General features: G+C 39.7%; 1 long non-coding RNA gene across 2 annotated transcripts in view; it reads left to right on the plus strand.

The window, feature by feature from the left end:
• LOC137092742 (uncharacterized) overlaps nucleotides 1-12318 on the plus strand; it is a 211755-nt gene that overhangs the window by 80810 nt on the left and 118627 nt on the right. For both annotated transcript variants that reach the window (XR_010908335.1, XR_010908334.1), the window contains exon 2: nucleotides 6828-6907. This is a non-coding gene — a long non-coding RNA (uncharacterized lncRNA). The remainder of the gene's footprint in view (nucleotides 1-6827; nucleotides 6908-12318) is intronic.

Here is a 12318-nt window from a genome sequence, read left to right on the forward strand (position 1 = left end):
TTCAAAGTATAGCCTATACTATTATTATATTAGTGATGTTAAAGGGATAGTTTAACCCAAAATGAAAATGTTATGTTTATCTGCTTACCCCCAGGGCATCCAAGATTGTGTTTTTTTCTTTTTCTTTAATAGAACACAAATTAAGATTTTTATCTCCAACCATTGCTTGTATAATGGATGGTTTTCTATAGCCACGTTTCCACCGCAAAAACTTCCCCTGGGAACTAGGAACTTTGGGGTGGTATTCGGTGTGTTTCGACCGCAGGAACCAGGGTCTAAATGAAGGGTAAATATGTACCCCTCCAAACGGCCCTGCTCACGAGGTTGTACTTTTTCAAAGGCCAGGAACTTTCTAGGGTGGGACTTGGGCGCTGAACATGCTGATTGGTTAAGCTCACGCAGCATTTTATTTCAACCAGCATTTTTAAAAGTCTTTTGCGAGGTTCGTTCTGCGTTCAGTAAATATCAGTCTTGCTCTTTCTGTCTAATGGCACACGTTCGTCTCAGCCATCTCATGGTCAATGTCTGCAAAAGCTGATAATAACATACATTGTCATTTTAAATCTAGCTTTACAAGCTTTCAGAATACGCTTGTGCTGTTTTCCGCCGTTTTGTTAATGACCTCTTTAGTAAACCAGCAAAGTACATAACCAGCAAAAGCAGCACAGCTTGAATCTCTTCCATACTTCCATACATCCATGACCCGATTACTGTTGAGTGTGCGTCCTTACATCACGTGACGGCACGCGCCGCGCTCACACCAGGCTATAATGTTGAAGTACATTTTTCTGAGGGGTAAACTTTTTATTTTGTTAGAAGTTATGAAGATAATGTTGGAATAATAACACAGCCTGGCTACACCCTCTCATCTTGACAGCGTATATTATCCCAGGCAGTTTTTACTTCAATTGTGCCTGACAAATGAATACATTTTTTCTGAGATGATTATTACACTTTACAGTGTTGTACATACATGATATATTAATTATGTTGACTCCAATTGTCTCCAATTGATAGTCCAATTGGCTATCACCAGACCAAGCTCATTTTAAGATTGAACATTGGTCTGTAGGGTCTGCTCTGTATTTTCTACTGCACAAGAGGCGTGATCAATGAGCATTATTTAAATGACCCTGTAAATTATTTAAATGTCCCTGCAAATGAATAGTCCGTCAACCAATCAGACCATCAACAGGCAACGGCCTATCATTTCTCTATCTATCATCGTGTTAAACCCGCTAATAATGTGCCAGATGGATAAGCCAGTCTGTGATTGTTTCCTGCAAAAGTGTAATAGAAGCAGTAGAAATTAATGTACAAATTTCTAGACTGAGTTGCAGAGCGAAATCAAATTGCCGGCAGATCAGGCTGGGTTTACCCAGTCTAGTTGACTCTTGTCATAACGTTTTCCTTTTTCTTTTTCTGTGCAAATCTGTACAAAAATGAGTAGCTTATTATCCATGTTAGTTGTCGAAGTGTTGTCAGAAATAAACTGTACGTTATGTGCGTGTATTTTGCGTGAGAATTTATTCCAGGTTCATAGTTTAAGGATCTTGTAATTGGCACAACCAGTCTGCATTTATATATATTAAAGGTGGGGTAAGTGTTATTTCAAAACCGTTTTAGAAAAAGGACTCGGGCCGAGTGGAATAACAAACTTGTAGCCAATCAGCATGTAAGGGGCGTGTCTACTAATGATGGTAAGAAAAGCGCTCGCTCTCGCTCTGTGCACGTCATTATTCAAAACAATAAGCATCAGCTCACAAAATGTGTCCGACAAGTAAGATACTATACTCCTAATATATGTTTGTTTCCTCTTTTCATGATCTATTTAACCCTTATCCGGTCATAATTGTAAAATGTTCGTTCGCTGCACTGTCGAGTTGTTCATGAGAACAGTTTGTGTTTTTGTGATCGCTATAACTCTAATCTTGTCATAATTGTAATATGTTGTTAGCTGCACTATTGTGCTTGTGTACTTTCGAGTTGTTCATGAGAACGGTTTGTGTTTTGTGATCGCTATAACTCTAATCTGGTCATAATTGTAATATGTCGTTAGTTGGACTGTCGTGCTCGTGTACTATCGAGTTGTTCATGAGAATGGTTTGTGTTTTTGTGATGGAAGGGGTGACTTTTTCATTGAATATTCGACCTGGATTAGTTACACAGATTTTGCTACAGTCGTTGCCTGGGTTACGTATGTGTGGGGCGGAGCTATCAAAATAGGGCCGAGACTAGGGGTGTAACGATTCGTTTTAACAACGATTCAATTCATATCACGATTTGAGGTTGTCGATACAATTTAAGGACAATATTGGTTCATTTAGAACGATATGATCCGAAACAATTCAGTGACTTGAAATCGATTCAGTAACTTTTTAGCCAAAAATTTAAATCAGTGTTTTATTTCAGTTGAATCGAATCGTTGTTAAAATGAATCGTTACACCCCTATCCGAGACCCTTTTGGGGGTAGGGGCGTGTTTGTTTTGGTGATATTTGGTGAATATCAACAACGGTTACCAGATAGCACTTACTCCACCTTTAAAGGTAGGGTAGGTAAGAATGATTTAAAACATTTTGTCCAAATTTGTTTAAACTTTCTTTATATGTCAATACATAATTAAAATGTAAGTACTCTGAAAAAGAGAGTATAAAAATCGAGTGACTCTAGACTTTTTAATCTGCAATAAACACCACTCATTATTTTCGTTCGGGACGAAACAAGTGATTGGTTTGGGCGACTGTCTCGCTACCATGTCTGACACCCCTTTTGCAACAGGATCCGCCCACATGCGTTCACGCAAGAGTAAAAGCATTCAAAATTCACAGTGCAGGGTTTTGCAGTCAGCGAAGACAAACAATGCAAAAAAAGAAAGACAGTACAAGAAAAGGCAATGCACAAAATGTCTTTGGATAAACAAAGAAATCTAACACGAGTAAATATCGGTGTGGCTTTCCAACGATGGTGAGAAATGAGGGACCTAAAGGGGCTGAAAAACGACTTCTTGCTGGCTGTATTTCTAGTGCACAGGTAATCTTTCATTTTGATTATACATTTTCTTGGTTTATTTTTTCATGAAGCATGTATTACTAGCACATGTAGCTGCCTAATATAGCTAACATAACATTACATAGCATAAAGTTACAATGTTATTCACTTAGTCATTAATAGAGATGAGTAATACTCAAAATGCTTAGCTGAAGTTGATCGCTGTTGTGTTGAATTTCGCAAAATTTAACTTTAGATAACAAAATGAATGTGTAAAAGCTAGTACACCGCATCCAGGAACTTTTTTAGAACTAAGTTAGCTTTAGCTACTGCTAATCAACAATGCTGTCATCACGGAAACTCTTACATGCAAAACACTGTATATGTTATAAATCTTACACGAAATTTATCTTCATTACCGTATAACTGATGTTATTGGAAAAAGATGAATCAATGCTACCCGTTTTTAGCTTTGCCTCATAAATATAACTAGCTTGTTACTGAACCAAACAAAAATATATTTTAAACTTGACCAGTATCGGTATTCTAGCTTGATAGTGAGTACTAAAAGACATCTTATTTGTTTATATTCATACTGATAAAGTTAGATTTTTTATTACATGTGATTCTGACATGATGTCACTACAAGCACTCTGCTCATCTCAGGTAAATAATGCGTCTTCCAGCTGAGCCGTCGGCTTAGCGCGTTCATGTATTTTGAGGGCGTGGCTTTAAAAAGAGCCCAGAAGGGAGAAGGTGGAGTGAATGGAAATAATGAGCTGTCTTTAAAACAGTCTGTGTGAGGTCTACAGACACTCAATTTTTATACTTTCTTTGTCAGAGTACTTACATTTTAATTATGTATTGATATATAAAGAAAGTTTAAACAAATTTGGGAAAAAAAGTTGTTTAACCAGTTCTTACCTACCCTACCTTTAACTACACGACAGCAAACCTTGAGTTTTTAAATGTGTGCAGGATGACGAGCGGCTATCTTTTAATGCGTACTATACCTTTGCACCCCACAGAACCTAAAAGAAAAGGAAGTTCTTTAGATAACATCTGCTCACATGGTGCAACTGTTGTAAAGAAAACTTTACTGATTTCTTTACTGGCAATTAGATCGATTTGCATTCTTTTAGGGGGGGGAAAAATGCTGCATCCCTCCCGACACAATATTTACACCTGAGCTGTTTCTTCAATCACAGTATAAATTGCACTCATGTCATCTGTCACTAAACTTCGTACCCTGATTGAGAAGAAATTGACATTTCGCTCCTCTATACTCGAGGGAATGTTTTTTTTTTTTTTGGTAACACCTGAGCACAGCAACAGAAGCGCCTTCCTGTCAGTCAAACCCTCCATGGTTCACCAAAAATCCCCTCCCTCCGTTTTCACTGACTTGTCTGGAAGTTGCACAAGCGAGAGTGGCTTTGTCATACTCATTGTCTTTGAGACTAAATAAATTAATAAAGAGAACAAGACAGGGTGAACAGTAACAACCCTCTGTGATAATAAGACACAGTGTGTGAATCTGAGCCAGGGCAAATCTCTCGACCGTAAAAAAAAAGTGAAGTCTCTGCTTTGATGCTGGGCACAGGTACTAAAGATAGGTGGGCAGGCGGAGGGGATCAAAGTCAACACAAACATACCTCAGCCCTCAATATTTCATTGCCCCCCCACCCCAAATTTCCAAGACCACACAATGGCTGAATCTCTTCTGGCATTCTCATGCTCAAAGTGTGTATTGTGTGCCAAGAGCTTTGCATTAACCCCCAAGAAATTATCAGCTTGAGTGATATACAGATGATTTAAGACACTTAGTAGTGTCTTCTGGACAGTGGTAACTTGTAAACGTGCGTTGAATCCTGGACATCTACTGTTGCTTGGCTATGAGGATGAATGTCTCTCAGCAGTGAGGTCCATAACAGCTAGGACTTAAATCCTTGGTAATCTGAAAGAAAAAAGAGAAGAAACAGCAGCCAGAAGGTGAACAGTAATTTTTGATACTTACAGTGGGGAGGGAGGGTGGGTGGGTTGCAAGCAGTTTAAGCGTCCTTCCCGAGCAGAAATGCCACATATATATGTCCCCGGTCTAATAGGAGACGGGTAGTGATTGGACGATTTGACAGCTGACAGTGTCAGCTGCCGGCGGCATTATGCCTACGTGGCCTGACTGAACTGCGCTGCGCTTGATTTAAGTAAAATGTGTCGTGTTGTATTTATTATTTGTAAATTTGTGGGAATTTCACACACACACACACACACACACACACACACACACACACACACACACACACACACACACACACACACACACACACACACACACACTGATCAGGCATAACATTATGACCAGTGACCGGTAAAGTCAATAACACTGAATATCTCTTCATTACGGCACCTGCTAGTGGGTGGGATATATTATATTAGGCAGCAAATTAACATTTTGTCATTAAAGTTGATGTGTTAGAAGCAGGAACAATTGGCAAGCGTAAGGATTTAAGCAAGTTTCACAAAGGCCAAATTATGATGGGCGGCAATGCACATGGGGAGCGTGTGGTCTGATCAAACAGATGAGCTACTGTAGCTCAAATTGCTCAAGTTAATGCTGGTTCTGATAAAAAGGTGTCAGATTACACAGTGCATCACAGTTTGTTGCGTATGGGGCTGCAAAGCCACAGACCGAAGGTGGCCTGGTCTGATGAATCACTTATTCTTTTACATCATGTGGATTGCCGGGTGCATGTGCGTCACTTACCTGGGGAACACATGGCATCAGGACACACCATGGGAAGAAGGCAAGCCGGCAGAGCCAGTGTTATGCTTGGGCAAAGTTTTGTTGGGAAACCTTGGGTCGTGCCATTCTTGTGGATGTTATTTTGACACGTACCACCTACCCAAGCACTGTTGCTTTCATGGAAACGGTGTTCCCTGGTGGCTGTGGTTTCTTTCAGCAGGATAATGCAGCCCGTCACAAAGCAAAAACTAGTTCAGGAATTGTTTGAGGAGCACAACATTGAGTTTGATGTGTTTACTTGGCCTCTAAATTCCCCAGATCTCAATCCAATCTAGCATAATGGCATGTGCTGAACAAACAAATCAAACCCATGGAGGCCCTACCTTGCAACTTGCAGAATCTGCTGTTAACATCTAATATTAGTATTAGGTCATAATGTTATGCCTGATGTGTATATGGTTTTAAATGTGGCTATTACATATAAATATCCAGGCATTTTACAACAATTTTAAATGTATTTTATAAAGTGTATGATTCGAGAGATTATGAAGAGATGTTCGGGTATACTATTGACCATGGCAGCTGTAGTTCATCAAACGATGATCAAATGATTGAGAAGAGCGTTGTATCCGGGCATATATCCAAATAGGCTGTGCAGTCAAGCACACTTTCAGCATTTAAAAGAGTTGATTCAAGTGCTTGGATTGCAGTGGTGGAGCCATGCTCTACAGTTTCTGTAACGCATGTCATATTGTGAACAACAATGTCAATAGCCTTTACTGGAACTGCAGCATGCAGGTTGAATTCAGCACAGTTTTGGGGTGTATTTGCATCATTACGGGCCCTTCCACTGCGAGAAACACAGAGGATATGTATGTGTGTGTGTCTTTAATGTGATGGTGCACCCAAGTAATTTCTTAGCCAGTTCTTTCATTTGCGTGAACTTCTCTCTCTCTCTGTTTTGCTTTTTCTCTGTTATTCAGAGGCATGACTGGCATATAGCACATTCTCAATGCCACTGACACTCGCTAAGTTAAGCATATATTATGAAACACCAAATTTGTCATTTTAATTTGAAATGAACCTTGTCATTGCAGGGCCATCTGTGCATCGGCTGTGTATTTTTTTTAAGGAGTGCTTTGCAGTGACGGAGCAGCACGTGTCAAAGGAATTGGAGGTGGGTGCTTTTATAAGTGAGAGTGATTCTGTCCCTCAGCAAAGCATGGAGCACTTTGCCGGTGACCTTCTTCGTGAGTGGGGCTGAAATTGGATGATTGCGTGCTGTGTTACTGGACAAGTGACAGGTGGCTGTATCTTCGAGCTTGAAGGCAGGCAATCTTACCTACCCAGTCCATGTGTTCTGCTCCCAGTTCCCAGGTATTGGATACCCAGCTGAGATCAAAAGCAGCTTGAAGCTTTACAGCAACATCATTATATATTTATGCTCTTATCAGCTTTCATTTCCACGGAAAGCGTGAAATTCGGTCACGAGTGTCGATAGCACAGGTGCAAGTGTGCTACACGTAGCATATGCATTGAAGAAAATGCATGCAGATTTTTGTGTGTGAGCTCTTGGCACAGAAGAGCGCAGCACCTTATGCACTTTGGTTTAATCACAAGCATAATTTTGATATAACATGTCTGGCTTCTGTTTTTTTTTTTTTTTTAAACGTGTGAGACTGAGAATGTATAGAGAAATAGCATTTAAGTTAAAGTATACTGAACTTTTACTCATTTAAAAGTATCTCACAAAAACAAGTTTGCACATTTAATTGTACCAAAGTATTTAAAAGCAAAAAGTAAAGTTTTGATTAGCTTTAGGCACATGAAAACGAGACAATGGAGATTTTCCTCATTAAAGTAACGTGGTGCACAAACTGTGTAAATCAGCCTGTTTAGTTGTTTTATTGTTATTTAATGAGTCGATTCCACTCAGGGAAGTACTACTCCACATTCTAGAAGAGCCTTAAAGGGTACATAACACACAGTTTCTGCCAATCTCATTTTAATCTTGAGTACCTTTAGAGTAGTATTGCATCCTTCATATCTCTGAAGAGTCTTAAGTTTTTTTATATTTATAAAAGGCATACGCTTGTGCAATGTTTTTTTTTTTTTTCAAAAACATTCAAGCTCCTGGAGATGTGCTGTGGGCGGAGCTAAAGACACACACACACACACACACACACACACACACACACACACACACACACACACACACACACACTACATCATTAAATTATTTATGGATAGCTTTCGATTAACTATGTTCGTGTTTTGCTTACATTATATGTGTAATGAAATTCGTTGATATGGGAAGAAGAACATTTAAAAGATTTTTATCAAATAAACAAAACGAAAGTAACGTGGGCAGCCCCTCACAGACACGCACACACATTATAAATCATAAACAAAACATACCATAAAGTCCAGGCCTGTTCCTCTCTAATCCTTCACTGGAGTTGCTCGTCCTTATATGCCTCCGAACTCCCTCATGAGAGGACTCAAGACCGGTGTGCCTCGCAGGTGATGCTCATCTTCAATCACTTTCTGATCTTGCGCTCTCCTCGCACGTCTCTCGCTGGACTACCTCGCCACAATATGCACTTGCGCGCCGAATGCCTATAAAGCTGACGTTTCTGTCAATGGGGGGGAGGGGGAGATGTGAGGGAGGATGTTTCAGCCGGGACTTTTTACTGCGCCGAGTCGAAGTACTCTCAGAAGTGCTATTCCGCCACACATTATAGTTCTCCTTTTTAATTCACTTAGAAAAGTGCCACGTTTTATTTTGTCATCATACTTGATGGTTCAACTATTGGTGTAACTGCATTTAAATGGAGAAAACGTGGAGGCGTTTGGTCGCTTCTAACTTGATCTCTGTTTGGTACCATAGTGAATGAACTGGGCTAAGCTAAATGCTATCAGAATGTCACCGCGCGTCAGAGCGATTAAGTGCACGCAATGAGGCGAGAGAGGAATGTGTTAACTTGTTTTAGTTTAGGGGAATAGCATTAATAACAGGCCAAAAAGGGCAAGATTCCAGCTAAAGTATGTACATGCATTTTAAACATTTGCATTATGTTCTTGCTCTAAATAAGTAAAGTAAATATGAAGATTCATATTCACAAAGGTACAATACCTTGTCATTTACATCTTGATAGCACCCAAATATTTCTGCCGTTTTCATGTTTGTCAGCCTCTGCTTTTCTGCTACAGACTGCAGCATGTGAGTATAATGTGCTGGGCATTTACATATTTGGCACAGAAATACTTTCAGAAAAATTCACTGTCACTGATCAATTCAGGGACTCTTTCTGCAGGTTAAGTATGGTGGCCTAGTAGTGCACAACATATCACAACACAATTTAAAAAGCAAAAATGCATTCACAACACAACGAAATTGAGCCACAACACAACTTTGGAATTTGAACATGTCTTTTTTAAATGTTAAAAGTGATCTGAATTAATACAAATTATATGTTTCAAACACTTAGTGGATTTAACAGATGTTCCCTTAGGCATCATGCACAGTGGTAGTGGGTCAAAGCATTCTTGAGTATAAATATGCAGCTATAATGCAATTTTATTAATATTTCATTTTAATATATAATGGTTGAATACACTTAAACTGATCGTAGTATTAAAGGAAGTGTCTAAGATTGTGGCCAAAACTGGTACTGCAATCACTTTCAAATGACTGTAGAGCGGTGTATCCCCTCTCCCCCTCCCCCGAACCGAGGTTGCCAGATAGGCTGCAGGAATGTTTGTAGCTGCTGCTGTGGTAATTAGAGCAGATCTGGCAACCCGGACGAGGAAACACTACTGACTTTGTGATTGGTAGATAGGTGGAGGGAGAAGGGCGGAGGGCGGAGCTTTAGACCAAAACACAACATGTCAACATCAGTTGAGCGCTGCAACAACAACTTTTAAATGACAATATCCTGGCTGGACTACTGTTGTCAGTTATTTGAAATTAACATGATTTCTTAATGTCGAGACATATCAGGGCCCTTTTATGATCAATTGAAATACATTTCTTACATACAGCTCCTTTAATATTTGTGAGACTGCCGAATTCATAGAACAGGGCAAGGGAAACTACCTTTTCTGCGCTCCAAGTGCCCCCTAGTGGTGGGGAGCATTTCCATTATATTGTGGCATTTTTGTTGTGTTGGTTAATTTAGTTGTGTTGTGTTTTATATTTGTGGGGTGCCTTTTTCATTTTGTTGTGCCTTGATTTCGCTGTGTTGTGGCCTTTCCGTTGTGTAGTTGCTAGGATATATAGCTTAGGTAGTCTGAATTGTTTTGTGTAAAGTATTGATGTACCTTACTGTACTTTTGCAAATGTATTAGGCGGTCAGTGAGTGCATTAATGAAAGCACAACTTTCTGATTGTTTGTTTCCTCTGTTTGTTTTTTTTTGTTATCGCCACCCACAACACCCTCATCCCTCCCCTTTAAAACCTGTGTGCGTTGCTGGTGTCACATCATTAAAACAGAGCCCTCTTTATGGCTGTTTTGCTAAATAATTGGTTCCTCTGCTCCCCCTCACAGTGGCAGGGGGCCAGCATTCACGCAAGCTGTTTGATGTGTTGGCCAATAATAGTTTCCCCGAGTTACAGCATTTGGCAAAGATGCTTTGGAGATGTTTCCCACTGCCAACCCCCCCACCCCTCCCCCAACAGTAATAACACCAGCTCTGAAACAGATGCTGTTAGTCTACATCAGGCCTCACTGTACACAGCTAGAGACAATAAGCATCTGAACCCACACATCAAATTGAGTGGGGTTTCCCTCTCTGTTAGACTAATGAATACAGAAGTGTTTACGCTGGTTGAATGCTGTGTTCCGGAAACTGCTTTAAAACTGGCGTTTGCCAAGCTACAAGTAAAGCACATATAATTTAAAGCTGAAGTATGATTTTTTTGTTTGTTGTTAAATACGTTCTCTTATCGCCGCTGTGGAGATGACTATAAGTAAGCCATTCATAGGATGATTTGCTCTGAGGCTTTCAAATTATTGATTTTCTTCATCCTGACCAGTCAGACACATTGACTCAAGCAATGCACTCTAATATTCAAAGCTACAATTTAGTGTTTTGTCATGTTACTCCTCTACATGTTGGAGAACATAGCTTGTTTTACTAGAGTACCTTTTGTAAACGGCCACTGTTATGGTACTGAAATGTAGGTATTCCCCAACGCTGATTTACGGTTGTGTGTGTGGAGTGTGGTGACAGTCAGGAATGCTTCTAAGCTCATAATCTCCATGGTATACTGATTTGGTCACACTTTAGATAAGGGTCCAGTTCTTTTTCAAGGGGTCATGATTTTTATACTGTTGTCTGAGGAAAACTTATGATGTTTGCATGGTTTTTACAATCAATAACATAATGAATATGTAATAGGCTATTTTCTACCCTGGTTTTGAGCCTAGATCTTGGAACGCTTGGACTTAGAAGTAAATGCCCACTGCTATGATCGGATACCAGTTTTGCATATTATAAAGTGCTTCGGCTGCCCCGCCAGTACATGTGGAGAATTATTTTGAAAACTTCCAACGTTGGAAAACGGCAAACGGAATTATTCGCCCACAAGGCTCGCAAAATGTGTTTATCAAATAAAACACAATCATTTATCTCTCATAAATCTGTAACTAACTGTAATGTTATTTTTTTATTACTTGGCCTGCCCGATCAGTGGATATAACTGAAACTGCATAATTTATTTGACTAACAAGGAAGTTTGCAGCTCCGAAACTTGGATGGAGGATGTTGTCATATTACGATGACCTTTTATATATATCAAAAGCTCGAGGACGTTGACCTTTAACTATTGTCTGGCTATCACCAGACCAAGCTCAATTTAAAATTGAACATTGGTCTGGGGAGTCTGCTCTGTATTTTCCACTACAAAAGGGGCATGATCAACTGGCATTATTTGAATGACTCTGTACACAATTGGAGAGTCCTTCAACCAATCAGACCACAGGAGGCGTGATCAACAGGCAACGCCCATCAATTCTCTATTTGTCATCGTGTTAAACCCGCCCATAGCGTGCCAGGTCGATAAGCCAGTCTGTGATTAGTTCCCGCAAAAGTGTAACAGAAGCAGTAGAAATGAATGTACGGGTTTCCAGACAGAGTTGGCAGGTGAAATCAAATCGCTGGCAGATCAGGCTGGGTTTACCCACACTGTAAAAAAAAGTCTGTAAAAATAGGGCACAATGTACTGTATAAACTGATTTTTCCGAATTGGTTTTTGACAGGGGTTTTACCTGTATTTTGAATTACACATTGCACTAGTTTTAAGGGTTAATTGGCTTTTCCATAAAATTATTGGATAATGTACTGGCAGAAAATTAACCAGTACATTTTTCGTTGTTACTTTTTACAGTGCAGTCTACTTTAACTAATTATCCGGTTGTTAAGGCTGATGTCACGCGGCAGCGCTTCCAGGTCCGAACGTTCTATACACCACAAGAAAAACGAAAAATTACAAACGGTGCTAATATACACACAAAATGTGGTGTAATACTACAAAAAAGTTATAATCATAACCTTTTTTTCCATACCAAAATTCCAGATGGCCAG

Source organism: Pseudorasbora parva, chromosome 11 (genome assembly GCF_024679245.1).
Source record: "Pseudorasbora parva isolate DD20220531a chromosome 11, ASM2467924v1, whole genome shotgun sequence".
Classification (NCBI taxonomy): Eukaryota; Metazoa; Chordata; class Actinopteri; order Cypriniformes; family Gobionidae; genus Pseudorasbora; species Pseudorasbora parva.